Here is a 23,936-nt window from a genome sequence, read left to right on the forward strand (position 1 = left end):
TTTTACAAACTGAATGTCTGTATGCCTTGAAAATTCAAATCTTGAATCCCAAATCCCTAATGTGATGGTATTTGGAGGTGGAGATTTTTAAAGTAAGTAGGTAAAAAGGGTGAAGCCCTCAGGATGGTATAACAAAGACACAAGAGATTGCTCTATCTCTTCAGGCCATGTGAAGACAGAGTGAAAATCATTTTAAAAGCCAAGGAGTGAGACCTCACCAGGAACCAGATCAGCTGGCACCTTGATCTTGGAATTCCCAGCTGCCAGAAACATGACAAATTAATTTCTGTTGTTTAAGCCATTCAGGTTTTGGTATGCTGTTATACTAATCTGAAACACCTAAGACACTCCCCATTCCAGATTTTATATACAATGTTCACTTTGATTTGTATCTTCTAGTTATGTAGGATAGGTATGATGGCCCTCACACTTGATTTTGTAAATAGGAGTAATGAGGAAAAAAAAGGACAAGGTAGAAGAGGAAGAAGTGAAGAAGATCATGAGAATGAAAAGGAAAGAGGAGGTTAAAAACTAGGGATTTAAGGATCTAAAATCAAACATAGAGTAATGGACAGTGTTTACATGTGAAATTGCATTCTCTAATTTATATAACTCTTTCAGTATATCCGAAAAGGAAAACATTTAAATTTAGTTCAAAAGATTTTGAGATTAGGAATAATTGTCAGTTCTCTTTGATAATTAAAACATATGACTTATCCAAACACAGAGACTCTGATAAAATGACAAGAACAGTGACTAGATCTTAAAGTTATAGGTATCAGTCTGGGCCCAGACAATTCATCAGTGGGGCATTGTGACAAACTCACACACTTGCTTATAGCATGTGCCATAACACCATAAACACTAGGGATCTTTAAGAAATGTTATAATCTCTTCCTCTCCACCTGGATGCATATAAAATATAAGACCATTGTGACAATGTTTTGCTTTTCCCTCTGAACCCATTTCTGGTTTTTGCAAAGACCTGTGTTCATTCAGATCATTCTTTCCCCACAAACTTTTTTTGAAGTTGCCTCAGGGAGAAAGCCAAGGATTTGATTTTAATGATTAGAAGGAGGAAAAATCAGACAATAAGTGATTTATACAAAGACTATATTTCAGCATTCATGGCACCACAATTAGGTCCCAGGTCTCCAATTCATTGGGCTGATGACCTTTGTTACCTGGTCTTTTAAGAACCATTGTTTTTTTCAGCTATCATTTGGTCCAGAGGTAAACACTAAAACCTGTCTGGATGAAGAGGGCTCTGATGTTGGGAACCGCCCTGACTGGTATCAGAGGCTGAAACCCCCGCCTAGCTAAGGCTAAGGGAATGCCCTTGGAACCGTAAGCCGGCAAGGAAATAAAAGCTTATCTTCCTGGCAGGAATGCTGCTTCTGCTGCTTTATTCATAACTGAACCCCAAAAAGCTTGGTCGGTTAGCCAAAGACGGGTAAGATTCCCCATGGGGGGAACGACCTAAGACAGGCACGATCACTTTGGGAGGCCCCCAAAAGAAGGACTTGGGGGGCTGCAGCAAAAGGGGGTCATGGACCCTCGCTCCTTGGCTTTGACATAGCCTGAGTTCTCAGCGTCTGGGATAAAAATCTCCTTATCTCTCAGTTGCCTTAGTTCCCTTGCTCCACCTAAGCCTGAAACAATGACAGGGTGGTGCAGCTCGGTACTGAGAAGTGCGGATTCCCCAGGGTGATCAGGCCTAAGAAAGAATATGTAAATTACTGTGAAAACTCCTTTGTTTAGAATGCTCTCAGTTGAATGAGAAGGGTCTTAGGAGGAAGTTAGTTTGTTCCTCAGTTTTACAGCTCTTTGACCCCAACTCAATAGACCGGCAGAGTTCTTTGTTTTCTATGGTTCCTTACTTCCCCCTAATGAGTACTGTACTTTACCTGAAATATTATGCAAAATGAGCCCAATAAAAGCAGGTATGGATGGTAAATCGGCGCGCTCCCCACTGGGGGGGTGGCCATTTTGTTCCTACTTCTCCACAGAAACTAGTTTGTCTCTGTGCATGTTTTTTCTCGCGTGTTTATCGTCGAGCCATCCACAGCGTTCCGTGGTCACTGCTGGCCGGTGACCCACGCGCAACAGGATGAAGAGGGCTCTGATTCAATTACTAGATGAGCTAGCACATCCCAAGGCTTTTCAAGAAGCAGCTATGAGAGGGTCATTTACGATTATGTTGGTTAATTATGATATAGAGCAACAATATTTTAGCTGTCAGCCTGCTTTCTGCCCTAAAATTAAAAGTATCCTTTTACGATAATTCAACTGTTTAAGAAGCATACATTCAGACTATTAAAATATTACTGAGAAAGTGGAACTTAAGGCCACACATTTTTGTGAAATTCACTTGGCCATCTCTCCAAAAATGTTTAGTTAGCTGCTAAGTCAATTGGATCACACTAAAATGCTAATTTAGTAAGACATAGATCATTGTAGTCTATTTAGTTTTTCTGCAAGAAGGAAAACCAGCATTTATTAATCCCAGTCATTTGGTTTCTAATCCACAAAATCACTGTCAAGTTACCTTCCTAGTTCCCTGGGGATAAATATTCAGAGTGTGCCTTGAGACATATCAAGTGGAAGTCTTTTCATCATCAAGAAAGAGGTTTTGAAATAAACTGAAATATTCTTTCTTTATACAACCATGGGCCATATTAACCTGGAATAGTGGGTGTGGCTGTGGTTATCTATTTTCCCCAGTTATTCTATTTTTAGCTTAAGACACTGTGATAGAATTGGGAACACAAAAATATTTATATACATTTTCTTCCCACTGAGAACATACAGATTTATTATTTGTAAAAATTCTTTTTCTAATACTATGTTGAATAGAAGTGGTTAAAGTGGGCATCCTTGTCTTGTTCCTGATCATAGTGGGAAAGCTTTTAGTTTTTGCACATTGAGTATAGTGTTCCCTGTAGGTCTCTTGTGTATGACCTTTATTATGTTGAGGTATGCTTCCTCTATTCCCACTTTGCTTAGTGTTTTTATCATAAATAGGTGCTGTACCTTATCGAATGCTTTTTGAACATCTATTGACATGATTATGTGCTTTTATTGTTCCTTTTGCTTATGTGATATATTATATTTATTGATTTGTGAATATTATACTATCCTTGCATCCCTGGGGTGAACCCCACTTGATCATGGTGTATGATCTTTTTAATGTATTGCTGGATACTGTTGGCTAATACTTTTTTGAGGATTTTAGCATCTATATTCATCAGTGATATTTGCCTGTAGTTTTCTTTTCTTGTTGTGTCTTTATCTGGTTTTGGAATTAGTATGATGCTGCCTCATAAAAAGAGTTTGGGACTGTTCCATCTTCTTGGATATTTTTGGAATAGTTTGAGAAGGATGGGGTTAATTCTTTCTTAAATAGTTTGTGAAGTTCCTCTGTGATGGCAAAGGACTTAGACACTTCTCCAAGGAGGACATACAGAGGGCCCTGAGGCACATATACATATACACACACAGATTAAGGGTACTTTTTTTTTAAATAGCCACATGCTCAGCAATATCTACCTATATCTATTTCTATATCTATCTATATATCTACACACACACACACATATATATATATTTCTCCTGAGACTATCAAATTAATTTATTGAAATATGAAATTTCTTTACAGTTGAGACAATATTTATAAAGGGAAAGTTTAGTTCTGGCTGGTGTGGCTCAGTTGGTTGGAGTGTCATCCCATAACCAAAGGGTTAAAGGTTCAATTCCCAGCCAGGGCACATACCTGGGTTGCGGTTCTGATCCCTCATTGGGGTATGTCTGATCCCAAGTCTGGTCATCTCCAGGAGGCAACCAATCGATGTTTGTCCATGTTTCTGTCTCACATTGATGTTTCTTTCTCTCTCTCTTCCTCTCTTTCTAAAAGCAATGAAAAAAAAAATAAATGTTCTCAGATGAAGCTAATTTTTTAATTAAAAAAGAGAAAGTTTAAAAACATGGAATGAGTATATAAATTCTGAAATGTCTTAACCTTGTGCTCCTTGAACACAGATCTTGAGACAAAGATTTTCATGTAGATGGTTATTTGAAAATATGATCACATGTAGTAAGTGTGAGGGACAGGACAGTAAACAGGCAAAAAAAAGTTTAAACAAAGGAAAAATTCATTAGTGAGTTGTCCATAAGCATAGATCTCTCTTTTTTCAATATAATTAATGACTTTATTCTTCTGTGAACAAAACGGGACTCTGTCATAAATTTAATGGAAAGTAAACTCACAGGATGATGTTTCTCTCTTTTTTTGTTGTTGTTCAAGTACAGTTGTCTCCATTTCCCACCCCCACCCCAAACATCCCCACCTCCCACCCTTGATCCTACCCCACTCTGACTTTGTCCATGTGTATTTTATACATGTTCCTTGATGACCCTTTCTGCTCCCCCCCCATTATCCCTTCTGACAGTAACTATAAACCTTTATAACAAGGCTATAGAATGCTAAACAGAATCACTTGCTCAGGAGGGAAAAGGGAGAAGCTTTTATTGACTTTTCTCAGTTGGACATATAAGTGTTAATTTTGGTTTATTTCTCGATTACATATAATGTATGACAAGTAGATTCCTGTGAACACATCGTGCTACAGAGTCAGAGAAACTCCGAGAAACGAGAGGCCTGTGGAATAATGCCCAAGATAAGGCATTAACAGTTTGCACCTGTGTGAGTTAATTAACACCTATGCATAGCTAGTCATTGCAGTAGTCTTTGAATAAGAGGTTTAGAAGACAGATGATGGTGCCCAAGAAGAGGCAGACTGTTGTACTGCTCAGATCCATTTTTACCCTATATTAAGTCCACTCTGAGAGTCTTTTTCAAGAGGGTGGCTAAACACAATGTCTGCAAATTTTTACTGTTCCAGGTAGACCTGAGGCAGTATTTCATTTTATTATCACTCTCTTCTACACAAAATTTTAAAATCTTCACTTTATAATATTTTCTTACAACTCCTGTTTCACAGACTCTAAAGTCTAGATTTTGGGGACATAGCACCATATCTTAGCTATATACTCACCACAACCACGCCAAGTTCTAGACACTACTTCAAAACTGCTAGACTTCCAAGTCACCACATTAATAAGTTTGAAAAGTATTCCCAAGTACAATATATGTTGACTGAAAAATCCAACAAGGCCAACCCAGTGCTATGCTTCTTTCTTGATGATAGCAGGTATGAGAAGCAGTAACTTGTTTTTTACCCGAGGCCCAAGGTTCCAGCATGCCTCAAATCATTAAATGTCAAAACATTCATTTACATAACAGACCCCCCAGTCCTTGATGAGTTTATCTCCTTCATTCTGGAACATTGGTTTTTTACTAGGGTAGTTGATGTTCTTGCTACCCTAGTCATCAAATCCTATTAACCATGATAACATCAGTACACTGGATTAGCAAGATGTTCTAGACATTGTGAATATGATCAATGTCTCTTAGGACTATGTTGTGAAAAAGAATAGAATTAAGCATGTCCATATGCAGTGAAAATAAATGCCTTTCCCACATAAATTAAAGCTTCTTTTGTCTATTTGTTTTATCTTTTTAAAAAATCAACTTCTAGTTTTGTTGATCTTTTCTATTGTTTCTCTATTTTATTTACTTTTACTCTAATCTTTGCTCTTTATTCTACTCGCTTTGAATTTAGTTTGTTCTGTTTATTATTCTTTGAGGTATAAAGGTAAGTTGTTGTTTTTTTTGTTTTTTTTTATATTTTATTTATTTATTTTTACAGAGGGGAAGGGAGACAGAAAGAGAGGGAGAGAAACATCAGTGTGTGGTTGCCTCTCATGTGCCCCCTACTGGGGACCTGGCCCGCAACCCAGGCATGTGCCCTGACTGGGAATCAAACCTGCAACCCTTTGATTCGTCGGCCAGCACTCAATCCACTGAACCACACCAGCCAGGGCTAAAGGTAAGTTGTTTATTTGAGATTTTTTAATATAGGCACTTATCATAAATTTCTTTCAGCACAGTTTTTGCTGCATCCCATAAGTTTTGGTATGTTGTGCTTCTGTTTTAATTTGCTCCAGTATATTTTTTATTACACTTTTGATTTCATCTTTGACCCATAGATTGTTTAGGAGTGTGGTGTTTCCACATATCTGTGAAATTTCCAGTTTTCCTCTTGTGACTGATTTCTGGTTTTATAGAATTGTGGTCATAAAATATACTTACTATAATATTAATATTTCAAAAACTTCCTGAGAGTTATTTTGTGACCTAATACATTATCTGGAGAATATTCCATGTACAGAAGAATGTGTATTCTGCTGTTGGATGAAATGTTCTATATATGTGTTTTCAGAATATTTGGTTTAAAGTGTAGGTCAAGTCTAGCATTTCCTTATTGACTTGAGACGGATAGTGGCCAGCAGCATCCATCGCTGCAGATGCTCGTCAAAACACGAGGAAAACATACACACGGACAACCAAGTCCTGTGGGGAAATAGGAACAAAACGGCCACTCTCTCTTGTGGAGAGCACCCCGTTTTCCTGCTCAAGCAGGTTTTTATTAAGAAAACAGATACTGTTTGTGGATTACAGTCTGGCAGGGAAGATCAAACAAGTAGGTATTTTTCAAAGATGCTGACAGTACTCCCACTGGGATTCTGGGATGAGATTTTGGGTTTTATCACTTAAAAAGACTAGAGGACCTAAAAGGTTAGTCTCATTTCCTGCCTTCATATTCTAATTCAATAGCATCCTCCAGCAAGCAGATCTCACAGGATCTTGTGTATTCTATGTCCCAGGCCTGATTACCCCAGGGGTCTGCCGACTCTGGTCTGGACTGCCCCACCCCTGTTATTTCCACAGGCCTGAGTCGGGCAGAGGAGATAAAGGCAGCCAGGAGACTTGGATTTCTCACAACTAAGAACAGGGACTCAGGCTTTGACAAAGCCGAGGGGGCAGGGGTCAATATTGATCACCCCTTCATTTCCACAGCCCCCTGAGTCTCTTCTCTGAGGCCTCCATGTGATCATGCCGGTCTTAGATGATTCCCCCCTGGGAAATCTTACCTATCATTGGCTAACTGATCAAGCATTGGCAGCCGGCACAGAACAGGCAGTGCTCATGACAGGGAAATGAGTTTTGTCTCCTTAGGGGCTCCTGGTTTGGAAGTCTCTCACTCAGCCTAAATTGTGTGTGTGTGTGTGTGTGTTGTGGCGGGGGGGGGGGCGGTTACAGCTTCCTGAGACCAGGCAGGGTGGACTCCAACATTGTCTTTTATGTCTGGATGATTTCTGTCTGGATGTCTACTTTTACTGCTAATAGTGGGCCACTGATGTCACCACTATTACTTTATTGTTTATCATTCCCTCTAGATCTGACAGAATTTGCTTAATCAAGGAAAGAGAAGAATCACATACATAAAATTATGAATGAAAGAAGAGCTATTACAACTACTACTGTTGTGGAAAATCCACCCACACTCGGGGAGATAACAAAGCACAAACTTTATTACCTGGGGGGGCTTCAGGGGTTAATTCCAAATCCTGAGCCCAAAAAGGCTGGGTTAAGGGTCCTTTTTATATACCAGTTACACAGGCAGAAAGGGAGGGGGAACCAGCTGCTGAAAGCAAACATTCAGAAGTAGGGGCAAGGTTAGTGACCTTGAGAAAATGTTACATGGCAACATCTTGCTAGCCGGCTCCTTATCTAAAAATAACTTTTACTTGGCTTTTGTCCTGACAAAACTTGCAAGTGTTACAGAGAGCAGTTTATTTTCCTGACACATTCCCCCCTTTGATGCTATAAGGTGTTTTATCCCTTTTAGCATCACTAATACCTGGCTATAAGGCTGAGGTCCTTGGGAGGGTTACAACTGCTGATACTGGTGTTGGTACCACTGGAGGGCTAGCACTGTGGCGGCTGCCCTATGAGTCACTGTAGCCCTAGGTGTTGGACTAAGGTCCGGAGAATGCAGGGTCCTATATGCCTGACACCTCCGGGTCTGCTACTTCATGGTCCTGGATGTTACTCTAGTCTGGTATACCTTCCCTCCTTAAGTGCAGAGGGATTGCTGTGACTGAACACAACGTGATGGCATGTCAGTGGAGAAGCTGAAAGCTGACCCTGGGAGATAGTAAGAGACCACTTTACCGCTGAACATAATCCTATGCCCGAGGGTATTACATTTGCAGGCTGGGGCTGAGACAGGGGCCGCATTTGTTAAGCAAAGCATACAATAAATTCAAATACAGAGATCAAACAGAGACAAACTATTTCTAGGGTGACCCGCTTTGCAGGGATTCTATTGCTCAGGAGCCACAGTCACTAGTCCAATTGTCAATGCTCCTGTGAAGGTGCCAATTAAAGTCAGGTACCCTGCGGAACAATGGTCTATTTCTTGGTGTCTTCTTTTACTGGTCGGCATCCTCCACTGTCTTAGCTTGGGTTTTTTGGTACAAGCCTAGTCGTCGGGTCTTTGGGATCTGCTGCTGTCTTGACCTGGCTGTAGTAGATCCAAAGGGTGACCCCTGCAGCAGTAAGTTTGTCCAGGGCAGTCCAGTTTTCTGGTCTGCATACTCGGTGACTTTCCTGCCCTTAACCATATAGCTGCATCCATCCATGTAGTGGGTGACATCAACATCAGATTGGGTCAGGGGCTGGTCCTGGAGGTCTGGCCGGCTGGTGTGGACCTCTTCGGTTACTCAAGGACAGTCTTGGTCCAGCTCTCTAAGTTCTGCCGATAAGTAGGTGGCTGGATTGACTTGTTTCATGGTCTTAACATGCACGCTTGGGTTTCCTTGGAGAATGCCCTGGTATTGAGTCAGTCTGGGGTTCGACAGCCAAGAGGGCTGGCATAAGCCCACTTATGCCCCTTGCAAGAGGGTTATGGCAGCAGTAACTGCCCTCAGACAAGGTGGCCAGCTGGTGGCATCATGGTCCAACTGCTTAGACGGGTGAGCCACCAGGTGTTGCCATGGTCCGACAGGCTTGGTCAGGACCCAAGGGCTACCTTGTCTCTCTTGTGGGTATACAGATTAAAAGGCCACCCCGGCTTTGACAGTCCAAGGGCAGGAACATTACTGAGGCACCCTTTAATATTTTGGAAGGCTTTCTCTTAATGTCCAGACCCTTCAAAGCCTAGTAGTAGGGCCGAGTTTCACAGCCATAAGGTGTAGGCTGGCTTTCCCTTAGAAGAACGAGCATTTTCCTCAGAAATTAGACAAGGTTCTGGAGGGCATTGACAACTCTGCCATTTTCTGTCCACGCCCCTGATTACACTGTGAGTACTTGCGGCAAGCCTGGTTGCTGAGCTCTGCACCTGGCGATATTACCGGAGCCCCAAGGGAGCTTGCAGGCCACTTGGGCAGGCGAACCTGATGGAGCAACGTGAAGGGCCATGACAGAGGACTGGCTGTAGGGGGCACTTCAGCAGTGTGTGCATTCCCTCTCGGCACCATTCCTGGGATGGCGTCACCAAAAGGAGGTTGTCCATGTACTGCAGAATCATCGGGTCCGTCCCCCCTTAGCGAGGGGTTTCCTGCTAGGGCTTCCCCAAATAGGGTTGGGGAGTTCTTAAACCCTTGGGGCAGTCTAGTTCAGGTTAACTGCATCTTGACCGCTGTGTGCGGATCTTTTTCATTCAAAGGCGAAAATGGGTTGGCTGGAAGGTGCCACAGGAATGCAAGAGAAGGCATCCTTTAGATCAAGGAAGGTAAACCACATTGCTGTTAAGGGAAGCTGGCTTAGAAGAGTGTATGGGTTCGGGACCACTGGGTGGCGGCTGTCGGCTGCTTTGTAGACAGCCCACAGATCCTGGACAGGCTGGTACCGGCTTCTGTCTGGCTGCTATCAGGGGTCTGGGCAGGTATGGCCTCATGTTATGGAGCCAATCTTTTTCAAGCTCCCACTCGGAGGACCTGCCTCCCAGTAACATCCTGAGCAGGGGAGTCTTTCTTTATTTCCCTGGCCCAGAGCATGGCCACAGCCATTTAGCATATCCAAGTGACCAGCCGAAGACTATAGGCATGTTAAATGACTATGCAATGGGTTAACTGCAAAGCTGGTGCTGTACAAAACAGCCCCGCATATTTTGCTCTGTGTGTCCCTCCTCAACTTACACCTGTGGGGAAGGGGTGAAGACATCTTAAAATTTCCTGGACACCCTGAGTTCTGGACCCCGTCCCAAATGCCCATTTGAGGCCCCCCCCCCCCCTTGGCTGCACCTTTTAACAATTTTCATTTTAGATATTTGTCCACTTTAAATTCTTTTAAAGGACAATGGACGAAGGTCTTATCTTCTTGTAGCTGCTTCTGGCTGGAAATGGACATTGTTTTACCTACCCGTGGGTCTGGGGTGCCCTGAAAGGGGGTGCAGCACAGAGGGAGTCCTTCCTGTAAGGGGAAGGACCTTACAGAATTCTAGTCAGTTGGCTGTTACCAGGAAGTCACAGGCTCGGTGTCCAAAGGCTGGCATCACTGGACCGTTGGCATCCTGGTTATATTCTGGAGGTGACAGATTTGGAAAGAGTTGGAAGGCACAATTAAATCATAACCATTAAATGACAAAGGCAGGGGCTTAGGTATGGCTTATTTGGAGGAAGGTGTACAAGGCATGCTACACCTATCCAAAGCTTTTGTGGTCCATTATACTTTACTCAGGCTGAAAGGAATATATTATGATTTCCCTCCTTTCAGATATCTAAACTTTTCCTGTTCAAGCCACTAAGACAGAAAAGGGAAAATCAGTTTTAAAGTGAAGCCCACAGATCACCCAAACTGCTTACTAACTCAACCACTTAGTTTAGCCAAACTATTGAGCTCTAGGGGGCGATGATGAAAAATGGGCTCCTAAGTGAGGCTTATATTGCAACCAATCACTCAGGCAATGGAGTCATAGTCATATGTCCTATGAAAACAGAAGAACACACAGGTTAATTTACACAATAGTCCCCAAACCGGTCCCTGTGCCTGTGAGACTGTCTTTTGGGAAGGCTTTCAGTTGCAAGGTCTTTCCTGCAATGACATTCAGCAATGGCAATTTGACAGGTCCTTCATACCTGTAAATAGTACATTTTTGATGATATTACAAAACCAGTTTTAACCTTCAAATGAAAACAAACTTTTGAGACAGTTAGCTGCGTTATTCTGATGTTTAATACTGAGCACAGTGATTTTCCTTGAACCATAGATTTTCTCCTTAAGATCACCCTCACTGTTATTAAAGGGACTACTTTGAGTTCTGTTTTTTTCATTTTGACTGTTTGCATAAACTCACCAAGAGCAGCCTGGATTACTTATGATCTTTAATTCTGCTTTGCTGGAACTCACACAGGGAACTTTCAGATTGACTTCTGTCTGCCCCTCGGGGCACAGCAGAGCCACACATCTGCCATTTGGCTTTGCCTGTAACAGTTGCTTTACTCAGATCCTTGAGGTTTTCATTGTGCCCACAGGTTCCTTTTTAGCCATCTTTCATGAAAGCAACCTTCGTTCCTTCCCTGGAAAGATTGCCATGAATTGCACAACCAACCAAAGTACCAGGCTTTTCCATGGGCTTACGATAGCTTCACAAGTCAATCCCAGTTCTTCAGGGCTTTCTGGTGATGACCAGAACCCATACATGCCTCCTTCAGATGTGACATTCCAGTCAAAGTCTTGGTTAACAAAACCATTATTAACTACTGGTCTTATTGGTCTTATGCAAAGAAACCTTATGTTTCACTTACTCCTTCAGAATTCCCAATTCTGGAGGGATCAGGTAGGGAGAAAAATACAAAGCCTGAAGGAAAAACTTTTCCCTCCTGATATCCACTGGGCTTTTTAAAATATTTACTTCTACAGACTTTTGCAACATTTACAACCCTTTTATTTTCTCATACATTTTCTGATATACACCAAGAGTGTATTTCCATGCCTTATACCTTTTATTATTAACTAACATCACATAATTCCTTTCTAAAACTTTTACTTTTCTATTTATCTTTACAGTTTCCCACAGACCATCTTCATTTACATATATATATATTTATATATATAAATATATATTTATATAATTTATATATAATTTATTTAATTTATATAATTTATAATTTATATTTATATTTATATATATATTTATATATATATATAAATTATTTACTTTTCTATAGAGTGTGAAGTTTTAACCTTCCCTAGAATCCTTAATTTCCTTTTCAGAGCAATAGATGCAGAGCAAAACCCAAAACACAGAGTTTCCAAAACAGTACACAGGTAGGGGCATTTTCTCGCACAGAGACATGCTCCTTCAGGCCTGGTCTTTTGGCAGAGACATGCTGCTTTGCCTCTGGCTGTACCACTCATCAGCCCCAAATGACCCTTCCTGGGTCCCGAGTGGCAAAGGCATCCTCCCCAACTGGTTACAGGCAACCTTAAACAGATTTTAAGTGCAGAAGGTTTTTGATCAGAAACAACACTGCTCTTTTCCCACTAAACCAGAAAACAAATAGTTGAGGTTTCCTTTACTCCAGGTTTAAAACTTTACATTCTTTATACATAATTTTACTCATTCAGATTTAACCATTATTCTTTTTAATCCTGGTTCCTTTCACACTCTGGGAAGGACAGCCAAAAGTCCCTGGCACTGCAGGCTGCAGTTTTCTGAAGCTCAGACCCTGCAAACACTCTACAGACCAGATGTTTTCCTTAACTTCAGTACGTGTCCTTCAGAGCCATCCTTATCAGAACCAGTTACACAGAGAACCAGACTGATGCAGTCTGGAGAGAACCCTTAGCCTGGCACCTTGCCCAGTTCCAAGATGGAGGGGCTCTCACTGACCTATCATCCAAGAGGACAACTTTGCACCTCCACCCTGGGGGGGCACTCACGTGGCTCGTCCTCCATTTTATCCAAAATGGCGGCGCACCCACATACATGCAATATAGTACTGTGGCAGAACCCCCCCCCCCCAACCCATGATGAATTCTCCCAACTGATGCAGACAAACAAAGGAAAAGGGGATCTTTCACATGCCCGCCGCAGGTGGGGGGCCCAATCAGACTCCATAAGCCTGGCTGGCCCGTAGAGTCACAAACACATTCACACACAGTCAGTCACACAGTTCTCCCCTGAGAAAGAGTCCGATGGTCTGGGTCTTGGCCCAGACCCCTGAATTTTCTGGTTGAGGGGTGATCAGCCCCTCCCTGATTCTGGGGTCCAGGTCCCCTGGGGCACTTACTGATTCCTGATTGGCACCTCCGACAGTTCATGGTTCGTCTCTCCCCTCCGCCCAGGTGTTAGAGCGGTCGGGGACACGGCACGGGAGTCTCTGCCCTGGGAAGCCTGAAATCACCAGGGCACGTGCTCCTCCCCTGCGGCAGGGGTCCCCCGCCGACTACCCCGGTCGCCTTCAATGGAGGCAAAATACCTGCTCGCGTGAGGGATTTCCCAGCCAATGCACCAAAATGTTGTGAAAAATCCACCCACACTCAGGATATAACGAAGCACAAACTTTATTACCTGGGGGGGCTTCAGGGGTTAATTCCAAATCCTGAGCCCAAAAAGGCTGGGTTAAGGGTCCTTTTTATATACCAGTTAACACAGGCAGAAAGGGAGGGGGAACTAGCTGCTGAAAGCAAGCATTCAGAAGCAGGGGCAAGGTTAGTGACCTTGAGATAACATTACATAGCAACGTCTTGCTAGCCGGCTCCTTACCTAAAAATAACTTTTACTCAGCTTTTGTCCTGACAAAACTTGCAAGTGTTACAGAGAGCAGTTTCTTTTCCTGCCACACTACCACATAAATACAAAGTATCATAAGAGATTACTATGAAACATCATACATCAACAAATTGAACAACCTAGAAAAATGGTTAAATTCCTAGAAATATATAACCTACAAAGTCTGAATCATAAATACATATAAATTCAAGTAAACCAGTAAGAAGTAAGACAATTGAATAAGTAATCAAAAAGTGCCCAACAATGAAGTAGGACCAGATGGCCTTACGGGTAAATTTTACAAACATTTAAAAAAAGAATTAATGTCACTCATTCTCAAAATTTTCAAAAATTTAAAGAGGAGGACACAGTCTAATTTATTTTATGAGGTCACCATTACCCTGATTCCACGGTCAGATTAGAATATAACAGATAAGAATACAATAACAACAATAAAAAAACAGAGGCCAATCTCCCTGGTAAACATAAATACACATAACTTCAACAAATTATTAGTGAACAGAATTGAACAGCACGTTAAAAGGATTATAACACCATGATGAAGTATAATTTACTCCTGAGATGCAAAGTTTGTTCAACCTATGGAAATCAATAAATGTGGTATATCACGTTAAGAGAATAAAAAACACAATGAAATAATCATCTCAGTTTATACAGAAAAAAGCACTTTACAGAATGAATGTACATTTTAGCATTCTTTCACGATAGTAACTCTAAACAAAATAGGTATAGAAATATACCTCAACATAATAAAAGCCATATATGATAAGCCCACTGCAAACATTATATTCAAGTGTGAAAGGTTGCAAACTTCTCCTCTAACCCAGGAACTAGACAAGCATGCCCAGGCTCATTAGTTCTATTCAATATAGTACTCAAATTCCTACCCAGTGATATTAGTAAAAAATAATAATAACAGGTATATGAATTAAAAAAGGATGAAGTAATATTATCTCTCTTTGTTGATGGAGTAATCTTACTTATAAAAATTCTTAAAGATTCATCTTATAACAAGTTAGAGCTAATAAACAACTTTAAAAGTTGTGGGATACAACATTAATATATGACAATTAAGTACATCATTGTCCAATAACAATAAACTATTTGAAAAAGAAATAAAATAAACAATCACATTTGTAATATCATCAAACCAGAAAACACTTAATAAGTTTAAACACAGAAGTGAAAGATCTATGCACTGAAAACAATAAGATACGTATGAAAGAAACTGAAAAAAGTTAATGAAAAAAATACTTTCTGTTGATGGATGAAAAGAGTTAATATTAAAATGTTCATAGTATTTAAAGTTATGTGTAGATTCTCTGCAATTCCTATCAAAATTCCAATGTCATTTTTCATGAAAATAGAAAAAGTAATACAAATATTCATAAGAGGTCACAAGAGAACCTGAAGAGTCCCTACTTTATACTATTCACAAAATTTACTGAAAACTAATGAGGACTTAAATATGAGTCCTAAAGTCATAAAATACGAGAAAAAATCAGTAAAATGCTCCCTGACATTGGCCTTGATAATCCTTTTTTGGACTTGAAACTAAAAACACCAACAATAAAAGAAAGAATCAATATGTAAAACTATATCAAATTTAAAAAAATAACTCCTGCACAAAGGAAATAACAATCAACAACAGCAATAACAAAACCCTGTGGAATGGTAAAAATAAAATACTTCCACACTGTGTATTTGTTAATAGGTTATTATAAGAAACACATACAACTCAATAGCAAGAAACTAACAACCTCATTTAAAAATGGGCAGAGGAGCTAAATAGATATTTTCCAAGAACGATATACAAATGGACAACAATTATAGTAAAAATGTGATTAACATTACTAATCATCATGTAAATGCAAATCAAAACCACAATCAGATATTACTTCACACTGTTTGAAAGTTTATTATCAAAAAGACAAGAGGTAAAAACTGGCAGGAAAGATGCAGAGAAAACAAAACCCAGGTTCACTATTTGTGCGAATACAATTGAGTACAACCACTATGGAAAATAGTATGAGGGTTCCTAAAAAATAAAAATAGAACTACTTTATAACTCAGCAATTCCATATATATAATGAAATCATGATTTTAAATAGATATTTATATTTTCATGTTTATGGAAACAATTACTGAGACATGGAAACAACCTAAGTGTCCACTGATGGATAAATGTATAAAGAAAATATGCTACACATGCACAACAAATTATTATTTAACCACAAAAATGAAACAAATCCTGCCTCTGTGACAGCAAGGATGAACCTTAAGGGCATCATGCTAATTGAAATAAGTCAAACTGAAAAAAGACAAACACTCTATGTTCTCACATATATGTGGAATCTAAAAAATATTCAACTCAAAGAAAGAGAGAATGATGGTTTCCAGAAGACAAGGGGTGAGGAAAATAGTTAAACTGTTCAAAGAACACAAACTTTCATTTATGAGATAAGTAAGTTCCAAAGATTTAAGGTATGGCATGGTTACTACAGTAGTTAACAATACTGTATTTTACACTAAAAGGTTGCTTTGAGTGTAAAGCTTTAATAGTCTCATCATAACAACAATAACAAGATGGTAATTTATGTGATATAAAGTGTGTGTTAATTCATCTTATTGTAGTTAACCTTACACAGTATATATGTGTAGCAAGTCATCACATCATACATCTTAAACTTATACAGTGTTGTATGTCAATAAACCTGGTGGGGGCTTCTTTTGTCCCTTTTTACTGATAAGTTTTAAGAAGTGTCTGCTAACTAGATTAATAGACAGATAGTAAGAGCCAAGGCCGTGTTAATCTGGTCCAATTGAAATATCACATTATGTATGTAGTTGCAACCATAGTTATCATTTGGCTAAGTTTGGACTACCCCCCGGTCATTTTCCAAGAGTGATTGTAGGAGCCAAACTGACTAAATATGATTGCAATGGGAAACACCACTATAGCATCCCCTAAACCTTTAAATTTTTAATGGTGGCTAGAATCACCACAACTTCTGTAGAACGCATTATTGCTTCTACTTACTACCATTACTGAGGGTGGAGTTTGTCACAAATGACCATTTTAATAACCTCACATAGTTCTTATTATAATGGCTCTTAGTGCATAAATCGTGGAAGCAAAATGAGATTCTGCTAGATTCTAAATATATTTATTCTAATTATATAGTTGGAGAGTAAGGAAATGACAATAGGAATGGTCTGAAGAAAGACTGAATCATTTGAGAAATGACTTGGCCTAGAATTCCATTTATGCGTGGCCTCAGTAGGGCTCTCACTAGATGCAAGATTGGGATGGTATTTTGGTTTCTGTGGCACAAGTGGTATATCAGAGCTCACAACCAACAGTTCTTGTAAAGGGTGAATATTCCCTTTTCTCCATTATGAATGTAGTCCAATACAAGGTAAGGCAAAAGTAGGTTTATAATTGTTTATATGGAAAATAATAAAATGATTAATAAATAATAATATAAGAATAAACTGTTTTATATGCTTAACAATTGTAAACCTACTTTTGCTCCCACTTATACATTACTACAAGTATCTTTCAGAAAGTTCTGGGTGACATTTAACATAAAACTTGTGGTAAGTGTTGTAAAATCCTGCTGTCTGTTCTTTGCTTCAGTGGATGAGTTCTGAGCCTATAAACTTCCTTATTCTCTTTGTTAAATGCCGTGATCTATTAGCCTTCCCCACATGTTCTAGGGGATAAGGCAGGATCCTTAAAAAAGTGAGTTAGTCTGGAAAACAACTCAAGTCAACTACCCATGTGGCTAAAGAATGAATGAAGCACTACTTTTGTTGGCTAGGGCACACACCTCTTCTGTCAGTCTTATGGCTGACTCACTTGTATATTTGCTTCCGTTGGCCATATCATTAACATGTTTAAGTGAGAAAAGTATTTGATTAGGTTTGTTTAACTTAAAGAAATGTTTTCCAAGCAATAGCTAAAAACTCATTTTTTTAAAAAATTACTGAAAATAGAATTTTATGGAATTACTTCATTTGCTCAAAATAAAGAACAACCTTGCTGTTAGTCAACTCAAAATAAATTCTGTTTCTGCTACTGACTCACTGATTCAGTGCAACTGAATCCCACTGAACTTATCCTCAGTTTGGGAATGCATAAAACAAATACTAATACTTCACAAGATCATTGTGAAAAGAAAATTAAAGAAAATTAACAAATATATGGCCCACACAAGTAATTCATGACATATAATAAACATCATAGTCTAACAGTTGTTTAATGAAAATATTATCTAGTGCCTATAGACACTGTTTTAGTTATGTGTATATATTAACTTATTCTATTGCCACAACATTTTCATATACATATATTATTATTTTTATTTTATAGCTATTGGTCTGCCCAGGAGGCTGAGAGAACTTACCTAAAAACCATGTGTTGTTGGCCAGGCACTGTTCTCAGCACTGAAGTTCCATTATTCAATCCTCATTGAACCCTATGTGAGAGGCTTATTATGGCTTGTATTTCACAGAGGAGAAGATGTTCAGAGAAGCCTAGTAATAAGTATGCAGTCTTGATGATGGTACTAGAGAAGCAGTCTTAGTACAGGGACAGACCTAACCACTGTGTTCTGTTGCCCTGTTTGATTAATGAACCTAAATAATTTAAGGAAGCAAGGAAAAATCACTCATTCTTGGAAATCACTTTCTGATGAAACACTATTGTTTTTAACCATAATTCAGTTCACTGCTTCCTGGGGCCATTGGCAACACTGCTGATAACAGGAAAATAAACTGAACCATCAGCCTCCTCTTTGCTACTGAGGTAGCCCATGTCATACACCACTGCTCTCAGCAATGTGTTGAGAAGAGAAGTCACTATCCACTTGTAAAACAAAGATAAATGGGAATGTAAATGATTTTCTACATCTCAACTGTATATTTATTTATGTGAAAAAAATCTCACTGCATTAAACTAGTTTAATTTTTTTTTCTTGAAAGGGTTTTAAATAGTGTCCCCACATTCTATGTAGTGAAGATAAAAATGACAAAAGCTTTTGTTTCAGTTTTTGTTTTTGTTTCAAAAATTGACAATGTTTAATTTCAATTAAACACTTAGAAACATCTTACCCATCAATTATTTTGCTGAATTTCCAGCAATAAATTCTGATGAGGCTAATGTGTGGTTTGAGAAGAAAGTATTTGTTTCCAGTAAAAAAAAAAAATCATGTAATCATAACTTAAAGTTCCCTGTGAGACATCCTCTGAGGAGAGGTGGTCTTTACCTATCTATGTTTGCTGAAGTAATTATCTTGCTGAGTATTTGTAAAGGTATTTTACCAGCTGTTTTATTTTTGGGCTTAAGTGCAGGTTTAGTGTCTGTCCTTATAACCTTGGACAACACCCTATGATTAAATGTTATTACATTGCATTTCAACTATCTGTTTATTTAACTGTCTTTTCTACTAAAGTGTGAGCATCTTGAGGTTAGAGGCTTATCATTAGTTATCTTTATTTCTTCAAAGTCTTGCCTAGAGCCTAAGAATGAAGCATGAGGGAGCCTACATGTAATGAGTTACAACAACAGAGAGCTCACTGTGCAGTGACCAGGAGCCGAAGGTATGTAAAATAAGGTGAGAAGAGAAAAATGACCAGGAGAAGTGTTCTCTGCACACAAGAAACTCACAGTCTATTTTAATGTTTCTCAACTATTCTTATCCATCATTTCTCCAACCATGAACATTTTTATCCTTCTTCAAGGACATTTTTTTTCATTGCTTTTAAGGAGAGAAGAGCAGAGGGAGAGAGAGAAGGAGAGAAACACCAGTTGGTTGCTTTCTCATTCACAGCCTGACTGGAAAATTGAACATGCAATCTGGGTATCTGCCCTAACAGGGAATCAAACCCATGGTCTTTTAACCGGTGGAATGATGTTCTAACCAGCTGAGCCACACGAACCAGGGCTCCAATCAAGAAGAATTTTGAGAAACAATTTTCAGTTTGCAGTATGAAAATGACATGTGTTTATTTACAAATATAAGATCATAGCCAAGTATTGAGTTTATTTGGTACTACCTCACTACTATTTCACACCTGGGATGCTGATCTCCTTTGGGTTGTTTCTTCCCCACTGGTTGAGAAAAACTGGTATTGGGTGAGTAAAATCATACATCCTTTTAAACATCCATCTATTTGTATTAAACCAGTATTGGTTTCCAGAAGGAATGGCTAACTGTGCATTGCTATAGGTAATAATGTTTTAGAGATCCAGATGACAGTCATGTTTGAGGCCAACTTCTTATGTATACTATTGTCACAGTTTAAAATTAACACGTTTAATCATCTAAGCATATAATTTCATAATATTTCAGAGGCTTGGACAAAGCTGGCAAATTTCCTTACTATTTCTGCTGCTGTGATTTTGGCCTCCCAAGCGGTGATTCCACTTGAAAGTATGCATGCAGAGCATGTCACCTGTATTCTACATTTCTGAATGCTTCCACTGCTACTGCTCCACCTACCAGGAATCTGAGCCTGTGTCAATTCTGTCAGCTTTATCTCAGCTTCATTTTGCTCTTAACGAATAAGAAGACATGTGGATCCCTTTCTAGTCTTATTTCTCATTTTTATAATTTCTCCCCTTATGCCTTTCTAAGGATCAGTTCTATCTCCTAAATTATCACCCCTACTCTTCCCTAAAAGCCTATTATTCCACTGGTCCTTGAAAGACATTTATTTATGTCCATTGAAAGAAAAACAAAGTGGAATCTTTTTTTAATGTGGAGGTAATTTATTCATGCTTTTACAGCTACAAAATATTCCCAGCTCTTTGTTGGTTCATAATAATAGCTGTTTTTACTGTCTGGTTGTGTAAAGCATGAAATTTTACTAGAAGTTTTGGACTTTGAAAATTACCCCTGGAATAACTGGAAAACCAAATGAAATATTTCAGAAACTATAGTAGCTTCTGGAAAGTGCATTCATTCAGCTGTGTGGCGGATACCGGCCAGCAGTATGCATCTCGGCTGGGGATGCTCATCAAAACACGAGAAAGACATACACAGAGACAACTAGGTCCTGAGGGGAAATAGGAAAAGAAGGGCTACTCTTTCTAGTGGAGAGTGCCATGGCCACTCTCTCTAGTGGAGAACGCCTTGTCTCCATTCCCAAGCAGATTTTTATTGAGAAAACAGACTTAGTTTGCGGATTCACAGTCTGGCAGAAAAGATCAAAAGAAGTAGGTGACTTACAAAGGTGCAGACAGAACCCCCACTGTGATTCTGGGCAAAGGTTTGGGGTTTGTAACATATGAAAGGACTACAGGTTCCAAAGGCTTCCTGCCTGTACCTTTAAATTCCAAGTTAATAACATCCTCTAGCAAACAGATCTCATAGGATCTTGCATATCCTATATCCCAGGCCTGATTACCCTGGGGGTCCGCTGTTTCTGGTCTGGGCTGCACCACCCCTGCTATTTCCACAGGCCTGAGTTAACAGAGAAGACAAAGGCAGCCAGGAGACTTGGATTTCTCACAAGGACTCAGGCTTTGACAAAGCTGAGGGGGCAGGAGTTGATGTCGATCACCCTTTAATTTCCACAGCCCCATGAGTCTCTTCCCTTAGGGTATTCCTACATGATCACATCTGTCTTAGATTCTTCTCTTTCTTAGAGAATTGTTACCCATCATTGGCTGCTGATCATGCAATGAGAGCCAGGCATTAGAACAGGCAGCGTTCATGCCAGGGAAATAAGTTTTGTCTCCTTAGTGACTCCTGATCTGGAGGTCTTTCACTCAGCCTAAGTCACAGGGGGTTACAGCTTCCTAAGACCCGGCAGGGCAGTCCCCAACACAGCTGTACTCACTTCCTGAGCACATGTGCCAGGCTTTGAACTATGCTCTATGGGTAATGAAGCAAAGGCCAAGGTTTGGCTCTGCTTTCCGGAACATAAGAGCCAATTAAATAAAGATGTATGCATAGATTCTCACAGTTAACTTTATGGTAAGTGACAGAGCAGAGTCCAGACAATAAATACTACAGTGTTTTAGAAGTGGAAAACTTAATAAATTGTGAATTGAAAAAAAAAAAGAATTGAGGCAGGAGACAGCATAGGAAGAACTCTGAGACTGCAATACTATCACTGGACAGCATTTGGCACCCTGGTTGCCAGGAAACGCCTTTTACCAATTAGATAGAATAAATAATAAACCCAGGCAGGGAGGAGGAAAGAGGCATGTCACATATGCTAACTCAGCAGTTCTGAGCCTGGTCTGATAATATTGCCAGGTGTTCCAACATCATAAGAAACACTATGTTAGCAAGAAAGAAGGAAAGTCCTTGAAATTCTACATCACATTTCCACTATCTGAGAAAGAAAGCCTTGAAACTGTGCTTTCATCTCAAGGCCTGAATGTGGGAGAGGGTCCCTGGTGCTCAAAGAAAGAGCCCATAAAACAACTTTGGTTAATGGTCTACCTCTGGTCACTATCTCTTTTATGAGGGAGTCCCTGATGCTTACAGAAAGAGCCCATAAATAACTTTGGAAAGTGCCCCAATTTTAATTAACTGCCTCTTGTCACATATTTGTTTTACAAGATGAACAAATGGGGTCTGGAGCAAGATAAGGATTCAGGCTAACAGACCCCCACACATACCTAAGTTTGGGTAGTCACATTCCCCCAAGAAAGCTGGTATTGCATTTACCCATTAATCAATATGTAACTTTTTCCCTCCTATCCCACCAACTACTCAGAACAAAGGACTCTCTCTCTCTCTCTCTCTCTCTCTCTCTCTCTCTCTCTCTCTCTCGGGGGCTCTGGGTGCTCTTGGCTCTCGGGCCTTTGGGCCTCTGGCCACCTGGCCTCAGGCTGCCCAGGGGCTTGCCACCCTGGTCTTCAGCCGCTCTTGCTAGGGTCACCCTGCTTTGCTCTGAAACTTGTCTTTTACCCCCTATTCTACCCAGTCCTGTTCTCTTCCATGGGAATGGGCCACTAATAAATTGATTACATGCTACTAGATTTACTGACATGTAATTCTTTACATGCATCATCAAGAAAAACCAGGTCTCTGCTGTCAACAGCATCACCTATCTCCTCAGTTCCCAGAATTTAATGAGTTTTTATAAATTGATCATCTTTCAGCTGGCTTCAACCACTCCCCATTTACCCCCATAGTATATATTCAGCTTATTGCTATGGTGTGGGGCTCTTTTTCTTTTCTTGAAATGTATCTGGGAAACCTCAGTTTTAATATTTCTCTTGTCCTTTTATCATATTCTCAAGTAAAAGAGGAAGTGAATAAAGAAATAACAAAATCTAAAATAAATGAAAAGGAATCAGTGCCTCTGCCAATGAGGGCTGGGAATCATCTTATAACTACCAGACATAGATGAATTTTCAGTTGTAGAAGTATTCTGGGGATCCCTCACCCAATGTAGGATAGGTTGTACATTTACAATACATAAGCCAGAGTTAATTCTTAGAACAGGCTGACAAAACTTGTATGGTAACTCATATAGTAAAAGAAATACAGTGTAACACTATTTATAAAGCTAATTTTACTATAAAACAATGTATCTCAGGGGAAATAAAGATGAAGCTATAATTTAAAATACCAGAAATTTGGATATGGAATTCAGAAGAAAAGATAAAATAAAAATCAAGGATAGCCATGACTGTCTAACAATTTATCTTTTTCTTCTTTTCAACCTTTCCAGGGTTACCTTTCTCAGAAGTTCCTGTTCATCTAAATATTTATCTCTGAAAGTACCTTTGAGGCAGGAGATAATCAGGAAGGAGGAAACTCCTGAGGTGCCCCATGGCTAAGATAAAGGACATCCATATAAGACAAAGACCCTCTAAGACCAGTTGTTCTTGCTTTCTGGAAAAATACTGAATCATGGTTACTCATGAACGCACCTGTGCAGAAGATGCTCCATGACCCCTGCTTCATTATAATAGCATTTATAATAAAGTAACATTGTGGGACCTCCTTTTCCAATGGCCAATCAAGAAAAATCATGGGAGACCACATGCTTAGTAGCTTTGCAATGCAACTACTTGTACATCTGTATAGAAGCCCGCCAAAAAAAAAAACAAAACTAGCCAGAAAGCTTCTGCCCTATAAGAATAGAATCCCTCCAGCCCATGAGATCAATCTCTGCTTAGAGTTGGCCTGCTCCCATGTTCTGTGGAGTGTACTATTGCTTAATAAATCTGTTCTCTCTCTTTATGCTATAAACTCTGTGTGT

Source organism: Phyllostomus hastatus, unplaced genomic scaffold (genome assembly GCF_019186645.2).
Source record: "Phyllostomus hastatus isolate PE091 unplaced genomic scaffold, TTU_PhHast_1.1 phas_contig_84, whole genome shotgun sequence".
NCBI lineage: Eukaryota > Metazoa > Chordata > Mammalia > Chiroptera > Phyllostomidae > Phyllostomus > Phyllostomus hastatus.